Raw genomic sequence first — 23898 nt, forward strand, 5'->3', positions numbered from 1 at the left:
TCCTGATGGAATTCCTCGAAAAACTCCAGGTGGCATACCTGAAGACACTACTGACTGGCAATTTTGGAAATTCCTGATGGAGTTCTTGGAGGAATTCCTAGACGCATTCCTAGAGGCATTCCCAGAGGAACTTCAATTAGAGAAACTAGTGGATTTCCTGGTACAGTTATTGTACAAATTTCTTATGCAATTCATGGTGGAATTCGTTGTGGAATTCCTGGAGGAATTTTTAGAAGAATTCCTGGTGAAATACCTGGTGGTTGGAATTCCTGCAGAAATCCTTAGAAGAAATTATTAAAGAATCTTTAGAGAAATTGTAGGATAAATTGTCCGGGGAACTTCTGCTGGAAAGTTCTTTGGAGAAATCCATGGAGAATCGTTGAAGAATTTCATAATGAAATGTTTGGAGAAACTACTGTAAGAATCCATGAAAGAATCGTTGCAGGAATTCTAGGAAGAAAGTTTGGAGGAGTCCTTGGAGAATTTCTGATAGAAAGCTTCAGATGATTTCGTGTAGGGACCCTCGAAGGAATTCGTGGAGTAATCCTTGGAGTAATTAATACAGGAATCCTTTCATAAATTACTGAAAGATTCCTTAGAGGAATTCCTATACCAACACTTGGAGGAATTGCTAGAGGAATCCTTGAAATAAATTCCTTAGAGCGATGCCGGGAAGACTTAATTGAAAAAAAAATCTGGTGAAATCTACGGGAAAATCTTTTGAAAGGAATTCATGGTTAAATTTCTGGAGAAATTCTATGAGGACTCTCTGGAATGTTTTCTTGAGGAACGCCTAAAAATGTTTTGGATAGTTTTCTGAAGAAATTCTTGGGCGAGTTCGTGGAATCGTGGAAAGAATGCTTGATCGATTTTCTGTAGGAATTTTGATGAATCGTTGAAGAAATTTCTAGATAAATTTGAAAAACTGCTATCTTTCTGCAGAGCAAAAGTTTCTAAAACCAGATTCTTTTTCGAATCATTAGTTCTAAGCTCCAGCTTTGCACTTTTAAGAATAGCGTGTGTCCCAGAGTTTCTTTTACCGAAATTCTATCTCTTGAACCCTCATTCTCTACCAGAATTATTTAATTTCCCCCGAAACTACGTGACTCCCTTCAGTGACTTCAAGATTCCTCCCACTCTATTTTTTCAGAATCATTAGTTTATGCCCCTTCCGGTCACATCAAAACCTCTACTTTTCACCGATAATAATCAACCTGCATCTAGAATCACTAGGCCACTTCCCTAATCATCATGAAGAGCCTCGCAGGATCACGGTAATCACACCAAATCATTCAACATGAACCCACAGCAGCGTCGTTCTTGTCATTCATACGCGCCATGCTGTTGCTATTGGACGACTGATCAAGTGTGCTGTGCGCGCGGTGGCGCGATGCAAAACAAGACGCCAGATCCAATGACACAGTGGGGTTAAGTGAGCTTTCATCTGTGGCATTTACTGAGGCAAATTATTGATCCGAAATAGGGTGTTCAAATCGAAATTGTAAGAAAACGATAAGAGTTAGGAGTTTGACGTCAAAGAACGAATTGTTAAGCGAATCAAGGCGCACAAGTTTCTCTAAGAAAAAAATTTAATTTACCATGCATTTTTCAAAGTTATTAAGCAAAAACTTGTCAAAAATAGCTAACTTTTAACTTGTTTGACCTACAAAACTTACTAAATTACAAAAACCAACAGGTTCAAAGACGTTATTAGATAGAAAATTTAGTTATCTTTCCAATGCAATCAAAAGAACTTCGATAAATTGAACCATTTTGAAGTTACAGCCAATTTAGGGCAAGCATAGTCAAAAACATTAAAAGTTCAATAACTCCGGAACGGTTGAGATTTGACCATATGCGTAGAACAATTTTTTTCACCTATTATGGTCCTCTATCACCCCCCGAAGGATTAGCATTAAGGAAAGGAACACCCTGTATTCACTTGTTATCTTGCATTTGTTTTTGACCAGTCTATGGGAAATTATTTTTCAATAAATGATGCTGACCTCATACAAAGTGTATACAAGCAGGTTATTGTTAAATAAAAAGAAAATCGCGTTAAGTACTGTTCCTTTGAATTCCACTAAGAATTTGCATCCTTTGACAGATACGTATTTCGACCTCAACTCGAGTCGAGTCGAGTCAATTACAAGACACTGACGACGACCTTACAGTTGAGGTCGAAATACGTATCTGTCAAAGGATGCAAATTCTTAGTGGAATTCAAAGGAACAGTACTTAACGCGATTTTCTTTTTATTTACAGATATTCCCCTAACAACCCCAGGTTAATCATCAGGTTATTGTTTTCAACAAAATTATAAATAACAAATTACAAATACACAGGAATTTTATGGAAACTAACAATATGTTAAATGAAAGCTTTGAAGAACCAGACAGCCAAAATAACTAGCTAATGCCAAAACTGATTAACTTAGTAGATATATCATTTTTGTCGTTTTTACACCATAACCATGAATACCAAGTACTTCGGAGCTAATTTAATTGACTGATTTAGACAAAGTGTATCTCGCTGATTTTCTTACCCATTTGTTAATCGATTCAAGATCTTTAAGCAGTTAATAAAAGATACAAAATTCCGGAATATGTAAGCTATTTTTTAAACATTGCATACAAGACTCTAGGAAGTGTCTGGCATTTCTGGTAGTTTAGTCCATGGTCCATGATGCTATTTTGGAAACCAATCCACTAGATGCCAAATCCACAATATTTTCTAGAACTTTTGGTCAGTTCCACAAAACAAATATGTTAAATACAAATAATACAACAATAATTTTAATAAGTGTAAGAAGGGTTCTGTTCACCATAGGTGGATTAAATCGGGTTTTTAGGGTCTGTGTCAATTGGCGCATTAAAATTAATTTTTACTTAAATTTGACAGTTTAACACTTAAACTTGACAGTTCTCCTAAGAAAATAATTATCGAACTGTCAAGTTTAAGTGAAAATTAATTTTAATTCGCCAATTGACACAGACCCTCAATGTTACAAAGAGATGCAAATTATGTTATGACTACGCCTTAAATAACACTAGTTTACAAAATAAAACGAAAGTCATGAACTTGTGTCAACGATCAAAATTTTTGAAGTACAATTTAGCACTGATTTCGAAACCGTGCTTCAAAAAATTTTAAGTAGAGCAGTTTTTGAGTTTTAGCTCAATATCGAGTTTTACAACTTTTAAAAATTTGGAATTTACTAAAATTCAAATATCTTGCATTTTGTACAACCAATTTCAAATCTTTTTCCATAAATTGAAAGCTGAATACAATACCATTCGATCATCTGAATGCAGGTTTTGCGTCAGATTGATGAAATTCAAGATATTGACGAGTTTTATGGACGATCTCCTTAAATTTTAGCTAAATGTTTCAATAAGAAAATAACAATTTAAAAATTCTTTCTAAACATTTATTTGACATATCATATGTAGGCGAGTTACAGTAAAAAATTCAGCTTAATCGGAGCATTGATTACGGAGAATTAAATGTGTGAAGTGAACGACGTTGCTTAAAAATAGAACAAAAATCGAATTTAAATCATCAACCTTGTATGGAAAGTCGAAAAAAATTCCGCTCTACTGTAATTTTTTTCCTTCGCGTTTTTGAACTCAGGGCATGATTCTACACCAAAAATGATTATCAGCTTACCGAGTTCAAAAATGCTGTAAACTAGTGTAATCTATGTTCCTGAGCCCGATTCCTAAAACTCTTTTACTGCACACGTTCAAGTTCTTCAAGAAGACCCTTTCTGAAAGCGGATATAGAAGATGATAACTTAAGATTAGAAGATAAACGATTCCAAAAATAAATGTCTCTCACAAAAAAGGATTGACCATAATATGAAGATGAATGCTGTATTATTAGGATCATAGTTCTCGTATTCCTCATAAACCGGAGCATACTATAAAGATAGTATGATGTCTTATTTTTAATAATTGTAAAGATTTGCAAACATGATCTATATTTATAAAATTATGAAAACTGGCTACCTAGTAAAACATTTTGCAAATGGGAAACGTGAGAGTATCTTGAAAGATTAAATACATATCTAACACAGGCATTAAGTGCCAGTCGGAGTCTATTAAGAGAAGCAGCTGATGTATTACTATTCACGAAATCCCCATGAGCATGAGCATAGATGACCACACAATTCGAAGTTGCTACTCCGTGATTGACCAGAGCAATCGAAATTGCACAAGGAACCAATGAATAGGGCTTGGGACTAGCTTACTACTCTCAATGTACACAGTTCGAGAGCTCCAAACTTTAGTAAGGTCCCATCGAGGATGGGGAGAAATGTTAGTGAGACAAACGTTGTTATAAAGACCACGACTCGCTGCATGTCCACGTTTGTCTCAGGAAGGAATTTTTCTTAGTAGGGTAGGGTACATTGTCAATTTAGGAGTCACCTATGGATGGTGATGTGATGGATCAATAAACACTAACTTTCGCGCTCAATCGTCCACTATTCTATACGAAAACATATCTAATTAAAGAAATCCTATCGCGCGTGTCCACTCCATCAAGGAGCAGAATCTTTAAGCCCATTCCACACAGGAATAAACTAAACGCAACAGAGGACACATCAATAAACCAAACCATATGCATTCACAACATGGAACAACACAATACTAAAGCATGAGCATGAGCATTGGTGACCGTACACTTCGTAGTTGCTACTCCGTGATTGACCTGACCTAGCGAAATTGCACAGAGAACCAATGAATTGGCTTGGGGCTTGGGATTTGCCTCCATCCTCAATGTACACGTTTCGAGAGCTCAAACTTTATTGGGTCAATAACGGCGCTGGCCACGTCCTTATGGTCTACCGGGGAAGGAAAGGAATGTTAGTTCGACAACCGTTGCTACTAGAGGTTGTATGTACTACTGGACCCTCCACAGTTGTCACGGGAAGGAGTTTTGTTAGTAGGGAGGGATTGATAGTTGCATAGATCAAGGATTCACTTTGATAAGCGATGCGATCCATGCAATTGTACTGTATACCGATTGGACTCGATTATCCGGAGTCAGGTTCTGATGCTTCTCAAACATATATCTAGGGGACGGAAGGCTCTATGAAGCTGAAATTTCGACATTTTGTCAAACCAACTTTGATTAGTAATTAGGCAACATTTCAGCTTCTTACATCATACCGTTCGCGAGATATTATTTTGAGAAGCACCAGAACCCGACTCCGGATAATGGAGTCTGTGAATGCCGGGCAACTCACTGGAACAATCCGTTCCCAGCCATCTTAGCAAACTGCAGTAGAATCACTTGGCATAATACGGAACCTCACGGTGATGGCGACTTGCTCCGCCAACAGTCCACTCGTCAATGAGGCAGCATTACACTGACGACGACCCCGTCATGGTGCTGGCTGTCACTGATGCTTGCTAGGGGAAATACACGCATGGGGAATGCTACTCAGCTTTGTTCATACCCCACAGAGTCCGACCTGTACGTACGGCAGCATCCATTTATTACGTAACGCTAAAATCGACATTTTTCGACCCCCCTCCCCCCTCCGTAACGCTTTTTTGTATGAAAACCCGAAATTTTTTGTATGGACCGTAACGCTCGGCCATACTCCCCCCCTCCCCCTAGAGTGTTACGTAATTTGTGGATGGCGCCTACACACAAATGTGTCACCTCACAATTTGGAAGAATGGTGAGACCATGAAAATTCTAAATGAAAAAGATTTTGCGTCACCTCACAATTGGGAGGACTGGTGAACCAATATGTATTGCTACTTGCCATGAAATCGATATATTGAAACAAAGCTTCGTGCCGACACCAACAGTGACGAACCACACAACCCACCAGGAAAAATGTGAGACGTGAGACATCTGTTAGGAACTGTTAGGTGTGCTGCTGCTCGAACAAAACGCAGCATAAATGCGTTTCTTCTTTTTGTTTAGTTTTTTTCCTACGCGGTGGTTGACAGTTATGCAAACGAAGCAGTTTGCATAAAAACAACAACAGTCGTGAAAAAAAAAGAAAAAATCAGTCGTTTTCCGCGTTCGCTGTGCCGAAAGTTGTTTTTTAATTTAATTGACTAATTTATTTGTTTTTCGCGTAGACTCTCCAGCTCCGTCGTCGTGTGTGCCGGTCCGGTAATAAGCAAGATCTTGCTCACCACATCTGTCCGCGCTAAAGTGATGGGGAATGTACGGTGGAAGTGTTTTGTCCCAAGCTTTCGAAAAAAGCTGAGAGGAAAAAGTATATCCGGTACCTATAGTGTGTATGTAGTGAAAAAATTTAAATAGTGGAAGAATTTATTGAAGTAGTTACCTACTTTGAATAAAAAGTGATTTGTGATAGGTTTACCCACGGGGTCAACAGCATTTCAGGGTGTTGAAGTGCTGCTTTATTTGGTGATGATTAAAAGTAATCAATATCCGGCGGCGGCGTGTATAACAAGATGTAAAGATATCCAGTAATAATCCGGAGCGACGCCGGCGATCCCGTGCCAAGTTGCCCACCCGACGACTATTTGCGGAGGACCACAGGACATAAGTCTGTACGTCTAAAAGGACCAAAACCGAGTGGCGCAGGACCGACACCAGTGGAAAAGAATTCTATCGACTAAGATTCCACGGAGCTTCGCCAGTGAGAAGTAGGTAAGCAGGTATTCATCTTTACTTTCAGAAATACTCAGTAGGATGGCGTAGGATTTCTAGTGACAATTAGGAATACCTATATTAATTTATTCCAAATAAATTCTAAAATCATGTCGGATATCGGTAAATCTTTCAATTTTATTTACAATTTTCATGAATTCATTTTGATTCTTTTTAGATAGCTACAGATTCATTTAACTTTGTGGAGGATTTCTAGTGACAATTTGTAATTTTCTAAATTTATTACCGAACCCTTGAGGTAACTGGTCAGTGGTCATTCTTTTTTAGAAAAATGATCTATTGATAACTGATTGCAGCAATAGCAGCGATTCTGATTTTTTTTTATTTTACTTGTGTTAGGAATTGTTGTCATAAGATTTTTGAGATTTTATTTGTGTTAGTAATTGTCGTAAGATCACAGTTCTTATTGAACTCCCTGAAGCAACTCTGATTATTTTATTGAAAATATTTTTGAAATTTTTTTTGTGCAAGAATTGTTGCCGTAAGATTACAGTTCTTAGTGAACTTCTTTAAGCAATTCTGATTATTTTATAGGAATAATTTTTGAAATTTTAATTGTGTCAAGAAATGTTGTCGCAAGATCAATGTCTTTAAAGATCTCCATGGAGCATTTCTGTCTATCATTTTTTTAATTTTATTTGTGTTAGGAATTGTTGTCGTAAGATCACAATTCTTAAGGGACTCCTTTGAGCAAATCTGATTATTTTATTGGAATTATTTTTGAAATTTTATTTGTATCGAGAATTGTTGTCGTAAGATCAAGTCATTAAGGAACTCAATGGAGCATTCCTGATTATAATTTTTTAAAATTATTTTTGAAATTTTATTTGTGTTAAGAATTGTTGTTGTAAGATCAGAGTTTTTAGATAACTCCTTGGAGCAAATCTTATTGTAGTATTCGAATTAATTTTGAAATATTATTTGTGTCAAGAATTGTTGTCGTAAGATCACAGTTCTTAGTGAACTTCTTTGAGCAACTCTGATAATTTCATAGGAATTATTTTTGAAATTTTAATTGTGTTAAGAAGTGTTGTCGTAAGATCAAAGTCCTTAAAGAACTCCATAGATTATTTCTGATAATCATTTTTAAAATATTTTTTTAAATATCATTTGTGTTAAGAATTGTTGTCGTAAGATCACAGTTCTTAAGGGACTCCTTTGAGCAACTTATTTTATAGGAATTATTTTTGAAATTTTATTTGTGTTAAGAATTGTTGTCGTTAGATCATAGTCCTTAAAGAACTCCATGGAGCATTTCTGATTATTTTTTTTTATTATTTTTGAAATTTGAATTGTTTTAAGAATTGTTGTCGTAAGATCATAGTCCTTAAAAAACTCCATGGAGCATTTCTGATTATTTTTTTAATTATTTTTGAAATTTTATTTGTGTTAAGAATTGTTGTCGTAAGATCACAGTTCTTAGTGAACTTCTTTGAGCAGCTCTGATTATTTTATAGGAATTATTTTTGAAATTTTATTTGTGTTCAGGATTGTTGTCGTAAGATCATAGTCCTTAAAAAAAAACTCCATAGAATATTTGTGATTATCATTTCTTTTAAATAATTTCTGAAGTTTTATTGTGTTGAGAATTGTTGTCGTAAGATCATAGTCCTTAAAGAACTCCATGGAGTATTTGTAATTATCATTTCTTTTAAATTATTTCTGAAGTTTTATTTGTGTTGAGAATTGTTGTCGTAAGATCATAGTCCTTAAAGAACTCCATGGAGTATTTCTGATTATCATTTCTTTTAAAATATTTTTAAATTTTATTTGTGTTAAGAATTGTTGTCGTAAGATCACAGTTCTTAGTGAACTTCTTTGAGCAACTCTGATTATTTTATAGGAATTATTTTTGAAATTTTATTTGTGTTGAGAATTGTTGTCGTAAGATCAAAGTCCTTAAAGAACTCCATGGAGTATTTCTGTCTGTCATTTCTTTTAAATTATTTTTAAATTTTATTTGTGTTAAGAATTGTTGTCGTAAGATCACAGTTCTTAGTGATCTTCTTTGGGCAACTCTGATTATTTTATAGGAATTATTTTTGAAATTTTATTTGTGTTAAGAATTGTTGTCGTAAGATCATCTCCCTTAAAAACAACTCCATGGAGTATTTGTGATTATCATTTCTTTTAAATTATTTTTGAAATTTTATTTGTGTTAAGAATTGTTGTCGTAAGATCACAGTTCTTAGTGATCTTCTTTGAGCAACTCTGATTATTTTATAGGAATTATTGTTGAAATTTTATTTGTGCCGAGAATTGTTGTCGTAAGATCAAAGTCATTAAAGAACTCCATGGAGCATTTCTGATTATTATTTTTGAAATTTTATTTGTGTTAAGAATTGTTGTCGTAAGATCATAGTCCTTAAAGAACTCTATGGAGTATTTCTGTCTATCATTTCTTTTAAATTATTTTTGAAATTTTATTTGTGTTAAGAATTGTTGTCGTAAGATCATAGTTCTTAGTGAACTTCTTTGAGCAACTCTGATTATTTTATAGGAATTATTGTTGAAGTTTTATTTGTGTTAAGAAGTGTTGTCGTAATATCATAGTCCTTAACACTTATGTGGCCGGCAGGGTACCCGGGTACCTTTTTCAATTTCAAATCTCGATATTTTAATGGTTGTTGAGACTAGGATGTTGGAACTCTGTTAGATCTTAGAACTCGTGAATATACATCTTTTAATGGGGTTGACCGAATTTTAAAGTGAGGAGGGGCAGGGGGAGGGGCTCCTGCATTTTTTTATTACGTGGAAGGCCGGCAGGGTACCCGGGTACCCACGAAATTGAAATGATCATATCTCCGTCAATTTTTCATAGATTTTGGAAATTTTTAGCTCATTCAACTCAGAAACTCATCATCTATCGGGGAAATATTTGGTTAGACCGATCTAATCACCGTGGTTTTCGGAAAATCCATATTTTTGGGAGCATGTCCCTCTACCATATTGAAACCCACATTGTTAAGGCTAGGATATCTTAAATTGTTTATGGTCAACCATGGCCCCACGAGAAGCGTGTTCCGAAATCACAGTTTCAAAGTCAACACGTTTTATGATTCCAGGCCAGTCAGATACAATATGCCAAAGCAATTTTACGATGCTTGGTACCGAAATTGCTACTAACCTACCGAAAATCCCGTATATTGTATTGCATAAAAACATGGATCCGTAAATCCGGATTTTCCGGTACCCAAGGTGATCGGACCGGTCCAACCAAATACGATCTCGATAGATAATGAGTTTCTGAGTTGAATGAGGCAAAAACTTTTAAAATCGGTGGAAAAATCGCTGAGATATGATCATTTCCATTTCGTGGGTACCCGGGTACCCTGCCGGCCTTCTACGGGTGTTTTTTTTGCTGGCCACACTACGGTTAAAAAAACTCCATGGAGTATTTGTGATTATCATTTCTTTTAAATTATTTCTGAGGTTTTATTTGTGTCGAGAATTGTTGTCGTAAGATCATAGTCCTTAAAGAACTCCATGGAGTATTTCTGTCTGTCATTTCTTTTAAATTATTTTTAAATTTTATTTGTGTTAAGAATTGTTGTCGTAAGATCACAGTTCTTAATGATCTTCTTTGAGCAACTCTGATTATTTTATAGGAATTATTTTTGAAATTTTATTTGTGTTAAGAATTGTTGTCGTAAGATCATAGTTCTTAGTGAACTTCTTTGAGCAACTCTGATTATTTTATAGGAAATATTGTTGAAATTTTATTTGTGTTAAGAATTGTTGTCGTAAGATCATAGTCCTTAAAGAACTCCATGGAGTATTTCTGTTTATCATTTCTTTTAAATTATTTTTAAATTTTATTTGTGTTAAGAATTGTTGTCGTAAGATCACAGTTCTTAGTTATCTTCTTTGAGCAACTCTGATTATTTTATAGGAATTATTGTTGAAATTTTATTTGTGTTGAGAATTGTTGTCGTAAGATCATAGTCCTTAAAGAACTCCATGGAGTATTTCTGATTATCATTTCTTTTAAAATATTTTTAAATTTTATTTGTGTTAAGAATTGTTGTCGTAAGATCACAGTTCTTAGTGAACTTCTTTGAGCAACTCTGATTATTTTATAGGAATTATTTTTGAAATTTTATTTGTGTCGAGAATTGTTGTCGTAAGATCAAAGTCCTTAAAGAACTCCATGGAGTATTTCTGTCTGTCATTTCTTTTAAATTATTTTTAAATTTTATTTGTGTTAAGAATTGTTGTCGTAAGATCACAGTTCTTAGTGATCTTCTTTGGGCAACTCTGATTATTTTATAGGAATTATTTTTGAAATTTTATTTGTGTTAAGAATTGTTGTCGTAAGATCATCTCCCTTAAAAACAACTCCATGGAGTATTTGTGATTATCATTTCTTTTAAATTATTTTTTAAATTTTATTTGTGTTAAGAATTGTTGTCGTAAGATCACAGTTCTTAGTGAACTTCTTTGAGCAACTCTGATTATTTTATAGGAATTATTTTTGAAATTTTATTTGTGTCGAGAATTGTTGTCGTAAGATCAAAGTCATTAAGAAACTCCATGGAGCATTTCTGATTACTATTTTTGAAATTTTATTTGTGTTTAGAATTGTTGTCGTAAGATCATAGTCCTTAAAGAGCTCTATGGAATATTTCTGTCTATCATTTCTTTTAAATTATTTTTGAAATTTTATTTGTGTTAAGCATTGTTGTCGTAAGATCATAGTTCTTAGTGAACTTCTTTGAGCAACTCTGATTATTTTATAGGAATTATTGTTGAAATTTTATTTGTGTTAAGAATTGTTGTCGTAAGATCATAGTCCTTAAAGAACTCCATGGAGTATTTCTGATTATCATTTCTTTTAAAATATTTTTAAATTTGATTTGTGTTAAGAATTGTTGTCGTAAGATCACAGTTCTTAGTGAACTTCTTTGAGCAACTCTGATTATTTTATAGGAATTATTGTTGAAATTTTATTTGTGTTAAGAATTGTTGTCGTAAGATCATAGTCCTTAAAGAACTCAATGGAGTATTTCTGATTATCATTTCTTTTAAAATATTTTTAAATTTGATTTGTGTTAAGAATTGTTGTCGTAAGATCGCAGTTCTTAGTGAACTTCTTTGAGCAACTCTGATTATTTTATAGGAATTATTTTTGAAATTTTATTTGTGTCGAGAATTGTTGTCGTAAGATCAAAGTCATTAAAGAACTCCATGGAGCATTTCTGATTACTATTTTTGAAATTTTATTTGTGTTAAGAATTGTTGTCGTAAGATCATAGTCCTTAAAGAGCTCTATGGAATATTTCTGTCTATCATTTCTTTTAAATTATTTTTGAAATTTTATTTGTGTTAAGAATTGTTGTCGTAAGATCATAGTTCTTAGTGAACTTCTTTGAGCAACTCTGATTATTTTATAGGAATTATTGTTGAAATTTTATTTGTGTTAAGAATTGTTGTCGTAAGATCATAGTCCTTAAAAAAACTCCATGGAGTATTTGTGATTATCATTTCTTTTAAATTATTTCTGAAGTTTTATTTGTGTTGAGAATTGTTGTCGTAAGATCACAGTCCTTAAAGAACTCCATGGAGTATTTCTGATTATCATTTCTTTTAAAATATTTTTAAATTTTATTTGTGTTAAGAATTGTAGTCGCAAGATCATAGTCCTTAAAAAAACTCCATGGAGTATTTGTGATTATCATTTCTTTTAAATTATTTCTGAGGTTTTATTTGTGTCGAGAATTGTTGTCGTAAGATCAAAGTCCTTAAAGAACTCCATGGAGTATTTTTGTCTGTCATTTCTTTTAAATTATTTTTAAATTTTATTTGTATTAAGAATTGTTGTCGTAAGATCACAGTTCTTAGTGATCTTCTTTGAGCAACTCTGATTATTTTATAGGAATTATTTTTGAAATTTTATTTGTGTTAAGAATTGTTGTCGTTAGATCATAGTCCTTAAAAAAACTCCATGGAGTATTTGTGATTATCATTTCTTTTAAATTATTTCTGAAGTTTTATTTTGTAGCAGCCATGAGGCGGCTTGGAGTCTGCTTGCTACTTCCGGCCAGTTTTCAAACAAGTGGCTTATGCGCCACCTCCTAGGAGGACCACTAGTCGTGTTCTACGCCCGGCTAGATACTGACCGAAGAGGTCAGCTTCCAAATACTTAACAGTGCGCAGGAAGAAGTAAGCAGACCCATCTATCCAATTTGCCCGAAAGAATCTTACACCTCAATAACCTTCCTCACACGAACATAACCAACGAATCCCGGAAGACAACCGTACTCCAAGAACTCGACCTTATCCAGGTTATCATCACGGGCAGAGATTCCCCATCCACTTTAATCCCATTCCGTTTTGGAAGACGGAATACACAACAAAAGGACGCTAACCAGAACTAACGAAACGTGAAAGGTACTTCAAACTTTCTTAAACATCACTGACTAACACATTGTCTTACGAAAACAAAAACGTGAAACTTTCGAATTTATTTACACTAACAATTGGATAACCTAGGCATTCATTATTCTAACAATTTGATAACCTACGCATTCTTGCTCGTCCGGACGGCCGGCCTTTCTTCTTCTTTCCCCCTTTTTGCTTCTGGCCCTAACGTGTGCGGTTCAGATCTATCTAGCGCTTTCGAGTGTCCGTGCTAATTACGCTTGCATGCAAGGTTTCGGTAACGTACTCACGGTTTGCGAAGCTTACGCTTCGTAGCTTTCTACGATGACGTTGTCGATGACGTAGACGAATCGACGAGCGAGCGGGCTGTTGCTTGTACCGCTACTCGCGACTTCACAGTCACGCACGAGGTTCTAGGAGGTCCTTCTCGAGCCCGTGACTTCACGAAAACTTTGGATGGCCGATGAAAACGTGCCTGGAGTGCGTTGGTGACGGTCGCTACTCCCTTCTGGCCCTAAACCGCCAGGCAAACTTCGGCACCAAATCGCAGGTGGATGCGTGACGTATGGTGGTGCAGCGGGACGCTGTTTTCGCTTTCTGCTTTGTGCGGTGTACGCTATTTTTGGAAATAGAAGCCGTAGCGCGCGCTTGGCTTTGAGGACACAATTAGCACATATGGGGACACAACGAACACAAGTCATTTACCTTTGAACTCCAGTTCAACTCGCACAATTCACAACCGCACAAACTAGCTAACTTTTACAAGGCCTAAACGGGGGTACAGTAAATGGTTAATTCAGACTAAAGCACTCTTCACGTTTATACTTTCTTACAAAATCACACCACGGAAAAAACACTACACCACGATCCTTCTTCTGCCACGATCTGGGACAAAGTGAACGAGAATATTTCTGTAATTCCTCAGATTGGATCGACGGTATGGCTCCCGGAAACAGAAGCCCGACGGTCTCCGTTAATCATGTTCGTGTGATTTCAGTTAAAGAAATTGCTTTCGTAATTGAATTGTCTGCCCATCTTAATCCGTTACAAAGCCAAGTATTCAAAAGCCAACTACTTCGGTGTTCTCTAGCAAGATAACGAGAACACGAACGGTAATTCTCGTTACAGCGTACGCAGTACGCAACTACGCTGCGTAGCGGTTGACCTTTCTACACTTCACGAAGTTGTATGCTACGATTTCATTGACTGTTTTGTCTAAACTCCGGCTACGTCCGTGTAAATCATGCTTGAATTTAATATGATTTTGTATTCTTTTATAATGATACAATTAATAAACGAGTAAATAACACAAATAATAAATAACAAAAAAGGGCTACCGTTACAATTTGTGTTAAGAATTGTTGTCGTAATATCACAGTCCTTAAAGAACTCCATAGAGTATTTCTGATTATCATTTCTTTTAAAATATTTTTAAATTTTATTTGTGTTAAGAATTGTAGTCGTAAGATCACAGTTCTTAAGGGACTCCTTTGAGCAACTCTGATTATTTTATAGGAATCATTGTTGGAATTTTATTTGTGTTAAGAAGTGTTGTCGTAATATCATAGTCCTTAAAAAAACTCCATGGAGTATTTGTGATTATCATTTCTTTTAAATTATTTCTGAGGTTTTATTTGTGTCGAGAATTGTTGTCGTAAGATCAAAGTCCTTAAAGAACTCCATGGAGTATTTCTGTCTGTCATTTCTTTTAAATTATTTTTAAATTTTATTTGTGTTAAGAATTGTTGTCGTAAGATCACAGTTCTTAATGATCTTCTTTGAGCAACTCTGATTATTTTATAGGAATTATTTTTGAAATTTTATTTGTGTTAAGAATTGTTGTCGTAAGATCACAGTTCTTAGTGAACTTCTTTGAGCAACTCTGATTATTTTATAGGAATTATTTTTGAAATTTTATTTGTGTCGAGAATTGTTGTCGTAAGATCAAAGTCATTAAAGAACTCCATGGAGCATTTCTGATTACTATTTTTGAAATTTTATTTGTGTTTAGAATTGTTGTCGTAAGATCATAGTCCTTAAAGAGCTCTATGGAATATTTCTGTCTATCATTTCTTTTAAATTATTTTTGAAATTTTATTTGTGTTAAGAATTGTTCTCGTAAGATCATAGTTCTTAGTGAACTTTTTTGAGCAACTCTGATTATTTTATAGGAATTATTGTTGAAATTTTATTTGTGTTAAGAATTGTTGTCGTAAGATCATAGTCCTTAAAAAAACTCCATGGAGTATTTGTGATTATCATTTCTTTTAAATTATTTCTGAGGTTTTATTTGTGTTGAGAATTGTTGTCGTAAGATCAAAGTCCTTAAAGAACTCCATGGAGTATTTTTGTCTGTCATTTCTTTTAAATTATTTTTAAATTTTATTTGTATTAAGAATTGTTGTCGTAAGATCACAGTTCTTAGTGATCTTCTTTGAGCAACTCTGATTATTTTATAGGAATTATTGTTGAAATTTTATTTGTGTTAAGAATTGTTGTCGTAAGATCATAGTCCTTAAAAAAACTCCATGGAGTATTTGTGATTATCATTTCTTTTAAATTATTTCTGAAGTTTTATTTGTGTTGAGAATTGTTGTCGTAAGATCACAGTCCTTAAAGAACTCCATGGAGTATTTCTGATTATCATTTCTTTTAAAATATTTTTAAATTTTATTTGTGTTAAGAATTGTAGTCGCAAGATCATAGTCCTTAAAAAAACTCCATGGAGTATTTGTGATTATCATTTCTTTTAAATTATTTCTGAGGTTTTATTTGTGTCGAGAATTGTTGTCGTAAGATCAAAGTCCTTAAAGAACTCCATGGAGTATTTCTGTCTGTCATTTCTTTTAAATTATTTTTAAATTTTATTTGTGTTAAGAATTGTTGTCGTAAGATCACAGTTCTTAGTGATCTTCTTTGAGCAACTCTGATTATTTTATAGGAATTATTTTTGAAATTTTATTTGTGTTAAGAATTGTTGTCGTAAGATCATATCCCTTAAAAACAACTCCATTGAGTATTTGTGATTATCATTTCTTTTAAATTATTTCTGAAGTTTTATTTGTGTTAAGAATTGTTGTCGTAAGATCACAGTCCTTAAAGAACTCCATAGAGTATTTCTGATTATCATTTCTTTTAAAATATTTTTAAATTTTATTTGTGTTAAGAATTGTAGTCGTAAGATCACAGTTCTTAAGGGACTCCTTTGAGCAACTCTGATTATTTTATAGGAATTATTTTTGAAATTTTATTTGTGTCGAGAATTGTTGTGTAAGATCAAAGTCATTAAAGAACTCCATGGAGCATATCTGATTTTTTTTTTAATTTTATTTGTGTTAAGAATTGTTGTCGTAAGATCATTGTTCTTAGTGATCTTCTTTGAGCAACTCTGATTATTTTAAAGGATTTTTTTTTTAAATTTTATTTGTGTTAAGAATTGTTGTCGTAAGATCATAGTCCTTAAAGAACTCCATGGAGTATTTCTGATTATCATTTCTTTTAAAATATTTTTATTTTTTTTTTGTGTTAAGAATTGTTGTCGTAAGATCACAGTTCTTAAGGGACTTCTTTGAGCAACTCTGATTATTTTATAGGAATTATTTTTGAAATTTTATTTGTGTTAAGAATTGTTGTCGTAAGATCATAGTCCTTGAAGAGCTCCATGGAGTATTTCTGTCTATCATTTCTTTTAAATGATTTTCGAAATTTTATTTGTGTTAAGAACTGTTGTCGTAAGAACATAGTTCTTAGTGATCTTCTTTGAGCAACTCTGATTATTTTATAGGAATTATTTTTGAAATTTTATTTGTGTTAAGAATTGTTGTCGTAAGATCATCTCCCTTAAAAACAACTCCATGGAGTATTTGTGATTATCATTTCTTTTAAATTATTTTTGAAATTTTATTTGTGTTAAGAATTGTTGTCGTAAGATCACAGTTCTTAGTGATCTTCTTTGAGCAACTCTGATTATTTTATAGGAATTATTGTTGAAATTTTATTTGTGCCGAGAATTGTTGTCGTAAGATCAAAGTCATTAAAGAACTCCATGGAGCATTTCTGATTATTATTTTTGAAATTTTATTTGTGTTAAGAATTGTTGTCGTAAGATCATAGTCCTTAAAGAACTCTATGGAGTATTTCTGTCTATCATTTCTTTTAAATTATTTTTGAAATTTTATTTGTGTTAAGAATTGTTGTCGTAAGATCATAGTTCTTAGTGAACTTCTTTGAGCAACTCTGATTATTTTATAGGAATTATTGTTGAAATTTTGTTTGTGTTAAGAAGTGTTGTCGTAAGATCATAGTCCTTAAAAAAAACTCCATGGAGTATTTGTGATTATCATTTCTTTTAAATTATTTCTGAGGTTTTATTTGTGTCGAGAATTGTTGTCGTAAGATCAAAGTCCTTAAAGAACTCTATGGAGTATTTCTGTCTGTCATTTCTTTTGAATTATTTTTAAATTTTATTTGTGTTAAGAATTGTTGTCGTAAGATCACAGTTCTTAATGATCTTCTTTGAGCAACTCTGATTATTTTATAGGAATTATTTTTGAAATTTTATTTGTGTTAAGAATTGTTGTCGTAAGATCATCTCCCTTAAAAACAACTCCATGGATTATTTGTGATTATCATTTCTTTTAAATTATTTTTGAAATTTTATTTGTGTTAAGAATTGTTGTCGTAAGATCACAGTTCTTAGTGATCTTCTTTGAGCAACTCTGATTATTTTATAGGAATTATTGTTGAAATTTTATTTGTGCCGAGAATTGTTGTCGTAAGATCAAAGTCATTAAAGAACTCCATGGAGCATTTCTGATTATTATTTTTGAAATTTTATTTGTGTTAAGAATTGTTGTCGTAAGATCATAGTCCTTAAAGAACTCTATGGAGTATTTCTGTCTATCATTTCTTTTAAATTATTTTTGAAATTTTATTTGTGTTAAGAATTGTTGTCGTAAGATCATAGTTCTTAGTGAACTTCTTTGAGCAACTCTGATTATTTTATAGGAATTATTGTTGAAATTTTATTTGTGTTAAGAACCCTGGCCAAGATCACAGGGTTCGACGGTATTAAAGTGAAGGATGTTAATTGTAATTCTTGTAATGAAAATATCACCTTTAACACTTTAATGCGCCTCCAACGGTTCATTGCGAACCGGCTGCTACAGATGGAGTATGGCTGATTTATCAGAAATGCTCGATAAACAGGAGGGACCTGCTGGGGCCTAGTAGTTTCTATACCCAGAAAACAGTTCTGGTCTATTGAGTCTGGGAAGGTTTCGAGAGTCGTTGTGAATCATAATGCATTTTTTGTGTTTTGTGACGAGTCTCGGAATCTTTTTTTGAGTCAGCAGACTTTGAACTGTTTCCTGGGCTTCCCACTATTCGGTTAATTTTAACAAATACACTATACAAATACAAATTTAATTCAAATATGAAATAATTAGTAGTATCTCGCGTATTCAATTTGCTAATACATAGTTCTCAACATTTGATGTGCTTTCGTGATTCAATTTTCTCTATAATTTTCAATATCAATTTAAAATAACTAAGTAACTAATAGTGGGAAGTGCAGCATTTAACAGTGCTTGCTTATAGATTCGAAGCTAACGTGTGATCAAGACGAAATCGACAAAAACTGACTACTTCGACTTTGACTAACGTAGACTATTTATGACAAATTAGATTTTTCGACTGAGTGTATGAAAGGTTTTCTTTAATATGGACTTATTTGGACCAATGCTGATAGTGCTGATAGGGATGTGGACGAAAGACAACTTTCAAAGATAATAAAAACAACACTAAAATGAGGATCATCGAAAATGGACATAACAAACACATCGACTATCTAACAGATCATAGGCACACCAAAGATTACTGAATTATAGGGCACAGCATAAATATGAACAATAACATTCTTTAAAGCTTGACATGACAAAAAAACCAATACAAAATTGACCATATGACAAAACCGAAACTTTCACACCTTCTACCGTAACCTTCTGAGTCAGTACGCAACAGTGTCTTACTGGACGACATGTACCGTGCACGGCTGGTGAACTGCTTCTGAAGGATTACGTTCTCTATCCTATCCAATGGCCTAGTGAACTGTCATTGTCCGCGCAAACGCGAGACGCTTGTGCGCACAGTGATGGGAGAGGTTTCTACGTCCGTCGGCGTGCCGCTAGGAACCTTTCAAAAAAAAAAAAAAAAAAAAAAAAATTTATTTGTGTTAAGAAGTGTTGTCGTAAGATCATAGTCCTTAAAAAAACTCCATGGAGTATTTGTGATTATCATTTCTTTTAAATTATTTCTGAGGTTTTATTTGTGTCGAGAATTGTTGTCGTAAGATCAAAGTCCTTAAAGAACTCCATGGAGTATTTCTGTCTGTCATTTCTTTTAAATTATTTTTAAATTTTATTTGTGTTAAGAATTGTTGTCGTAAGATCACAGTTCTTAATGATCTTCTTTGAGCAACTCTGATTATTTTATAGGAATTATTTTTGAAATTTTATTTGTGTCGAGAATTGTTGTCGTAAGATCAAAGTCATTAAAGAACTCCATGGAGCATTTCTGATTACTATTTTTGAAATTTTATTTGTGTTAAGAATTGTTGTCGTAAGATCATAGTCCTTAAAGAGCTCTATGGAATATTTCTGTCTATCATTTCTTTTAAATTATTTTTGAAATTTTATTTGTGTTAAGAATTGTTGTCGTAAGATCATAGTTCTTAGTGAACTTCTTTGAGCAACTCTGATTATTTTATAGGAATTATTGTTGAAATTTTATTTGTGTTAAGAATTGTTGTCGTAAGATCATAGTCCTTAAAAAAACTCCATGGAGTATTTGTGATTATCATTTCTTTTAAATTATTTCTGAAGTTTTATTTGTGTTGAGAATTGTTGTCGTAAGATCACAGTCCTTAAAGAACTCCATGGAGTATTTCTGATTATCATTTCTTTTAAAATATTTTTAAATTTTATTTGTGTTAAGAATTGTAGTCGCAAGATCATAGTCCTTAAAAAAACTCCATGGAGTATTTGTGATTATCATTTCTTTTAAATTATTTCTGAGGTTTTATTTGTGTCGAGAATTGTTGTCGTAAGATCAAAGTCCTTAAAGAACTCCATGGAGTATTTTTGTCTGTCATTTCTTTTAAATTATTTTTAAATTTTATTTGTATTAAGAATTGTTGTCGTAAGATCACAGTTCTTAGTGATCTTCTTTGAGCAACTCTGATTATTTTATAGGAATTATTTTTGAAATTTTATTTGTGTTAAGAATTGTTGTCGTAAGATCATAGTCCTTAAAAAAACTCCATGGAGTATTTGTGATTATCATTTCTTTTAAATTATTTCTGAAGTTTTATTTGTGTTAAGAATTGTTGTCGTAAGATCACAGTCCTTAAAGAACTCCATAGAGTATTTCTGATTATCATTTCTTTTAAAATATTTTTAAATTTTATTTGTGTTAAGAATTGTAGTCGTAAGATCACAGTTCTTAAGGGACTCCTTTGAGCAACTCTGATTATTTTATAGGAATTATTGTTGAAATTTTATTTGTGTTAAGAAGTGTTGTCGTAATATCATAGTCCTTAAAAAAACTCCATGGAGTATTTGTGATTATCATTTCTTTTAAATTATTTCTGAGGTTTTATTTGTGTCGAGAATTGTTGTCGTAAGATCAAAGTCCTTAAAGAACTCCATGGAGTATTTCTGTCTGTCATTTCTTTTAAATTATTTTTAAATTTTATTTGTGTTAAGAATTGTTGTCGTAAGATCACAGTTCTTAATGATCTTCTTTGAGCAACTCTGATTATTTTATAGGAATTATTTTTGAAATTTTATTTGTGTTAAGAATTGTTGTCGTAAGATCACAGTTCTTAGTGAACTTCTTTGAGCAACTCTGATTATTTTATAGGAATTATTTTTGAAATTTTATTTGTGTCGAGAATTGTTGTCGTAAGATCAAAGTCATTAAAGAACTCCATGGAGCATTTCTGATTACTATTTTTGAAATTTTATTTGTGTTTAGAATTGTTGTCGTAAGATCATAGTCCTTAAAGAGCTCTATGGAATATTTCTGTCTATCATTTCTTTTAAATTATTTTTGAAATTTTATTTGTGTTAAGAATTGTTCTCGTAAGATCATAGTTCTTAGTGAACTTTTTTGAGCAACTCTGATTATTTTATAGGAATTATTGTTGAAATTTTATTTGTGTTAAGAATTGTTGTCGTAAGATCATAGTCCTTAAAAAAACTCCATGGAGTATTTGTGATTATCATTTCTTTTAAATTATTTCTGAGGTTTTATTTGTGTCGAGAATTGTTGTCGTAAGATCAAAGTCCTTAAAGAACTTCATGGAGTATTTTTGTCTGTCATTTCTTTTAAATTATTTTTAAATTTTATTTGTATTAAGAATTGTTGTCGTAAGATCACAGTTCATAGTGATCTTCTTTGAGCAACTCTGATTATTTTATAGGAATTATTGTTGAAATTTTATTTGTGTTAAGAATTGTTGTCGTAAGATCATAGTCCTTAAAAAAACTCCATGGAGTATTTGTGATTATCATTTCTTTTAAATTATTTCTGAAGTTTTATTTGTGTTGAGAATTGTTGTCGTAAGATCAAAGTCCTTAAAGAACTCCATGGAGTATTTCTGTCTGTCATTTCATTTAAATTATTTTTAAATTTTATTTGTGTTAAGAATTGTTGTCGTAAGATCACAGTTCTTAGTGATCTTCTTTGAGCAACTCTGATTATTTTATAGGAATTATTTTTGAAATTTTATTTGTGTTAAGAATTGTTGTCGTAAGATCATAGTCCTTAAAGAACTCCATGGAGTATTTCTGATTATCATTTCTTTTAAAATATTTTTATTTTTTTTTTGTGTTAAGAATTGTTGTCGTAAGATCACAGTTCTTAAGGGACTTCTTTGAGCAACTCTGATTATTTTATAGGAATTATTTTTGAAATTTTATTTGTGTTAAGAATTGTTGTCGTAAGATCAAAGTCATTAAAGAACTCCATGGAGCATTTTTGATTATTATTTTTTTAATTATTTTTGAAATTTTATTTGTGTTAAGAATAAATGTCGTAAGATCATAGTCCTTGAAGAGCTCCATGGAGTATTTCTGTCTATCATTTCTTTTAAATGATTTTCGAAATTTTATTTGTGTTAAGAACTGTTGTCGTAAGAACATAGTTCTTAGTGATCTTCTTTGAGCAACTCTGATTATTTTATAGGAATTATTTTTGAAATTTTATTTGTGTTAAGAATTGTTGTCGTAAGATCATCTCCCTTAAAAACAACTCCATGGAGTATTTGTGATTATCATTTCTTTTAAATTATTTTTGAAATTTTATTTGTGTTAAGAATTGTTGTCGTAAGATCACAGTTCTTAGTGATCTTCTTTGAGCAACTCTGATTATTTTATAGGAATTATTGTTGAAATTTTATTTGTGCCGAGAATTGTTGTCGTAAGATCAAAGTCATTAAAGAACTCCATGGAGCATTTCTGATTATTATTTTTGAAATTTTATTTGTGTTAAGAATTGTTGTCGTAAGATCATAGTCCTTAAAGAACTCTATGGAGTATTTCTGTCTATCATTTCTTTTAAATTATTTTTGAAATTTTATTTGTGTTAAGAATTGTTGTCGTAAGATCATAGTTCTTAGTGAACTTCTTTGAGCAACTCTGATTATTTTATAGGAATTATTGTTGAAATTTTGTTTGTGTTAAGAAGTGTTGTCGTAAGATCATAGTCCTTAAAAAAACTCCATGGAGTATTTGTGATTATCATTTCTTTTAAATTATTTCTGAGGTTTTATTTGTGTCGAGAATTGTTGTCGTAAGATCAAAGTCCTTAAAGAACTCTATGGAGTATTTCTGTCTGTCATTTCTTTTGAATTATTTTTAAATTTTATTTGTGTTAAGAATTGTTGTCGTAAGATCACAGTTCTTAATGATCTTCTTTGAGCAACTCTGATTATTTTATAGGAATTATTTTTGAAATTTTATTTGTGTTAAGAATTGTTGTCGTAAGATCATCTCCCTTAAAAACAACTCCATGGATTATTTGTGATTATCATTTCTTTTAAATTATTTTTGAAATTTTATTTGTGTTAAGAATTGTTGTCGTAAGATCACAGTTCTTAGTGATCTTCTTTGAGCAACTCTGATTATTTTATAGGAATTATTGTTGAAATTTTATTTGTGCCGAGAATTGTTGTCGTAAGATCAAAGTCATTAAAGAACTCCATGGAGCATTTCTGATTATTATTTTTGAAATTTTATTTGTGTTAAGAATTGTTGTCGTAAGATCATAGTCCTTAAAGAACTCTATGGAGTATTTCTGTCTATCATTTCTTTTAAATTATTTTTGAAATTTTATTTGTGTTAAGAATTGTTGTCGTAAGATCATAGTTCTTAGTGAACTTCTTTGAGCAACTCTGATTATTTTATAGGAATTATTGTTGAAATTTTATTTGTGTTAAGAACCCTGGCCAAGATCACAGGGTTCGACGGTATTAAAGTGAAGGATGTTAATTGTAATTCTTGTAATGAAAATATCACCTTTAACACTTTAATGCGCCTCCAACGGTTCATTGCGAACCGGCTGCTACAGATGGAGTATGGCTGATTTATCAGAAATGCTCGATAAACAGGAGGGACCTGCTGGGGCCTAGTAGTTTCTATACCCAGAAAACAGTTCTGGTCTATTGAGTCTGGGAAGGTTTCGAGAGTCGTTGTGAATCATAATGCATTTTTTGTGTTTTGTGACGAGTCTCGGAATCTTTTTTTGAGTCAGCAGACTTTGAACTGTTTCCTGGGCTTCCCACTATTCGGT

Source organism: Aedes albopictus, chromosome 1 (genome assembly GCF_035046485.1).
Source record: "Aedes albopictus strain Foshan chromosome 1, AalbF5, whole genome shotgun sequence".
NCBI lineage: Eukaryota > Metazoa > Arthropoda > Insecta > Diptera > Culicidae > Aedes > Aedes albopictus.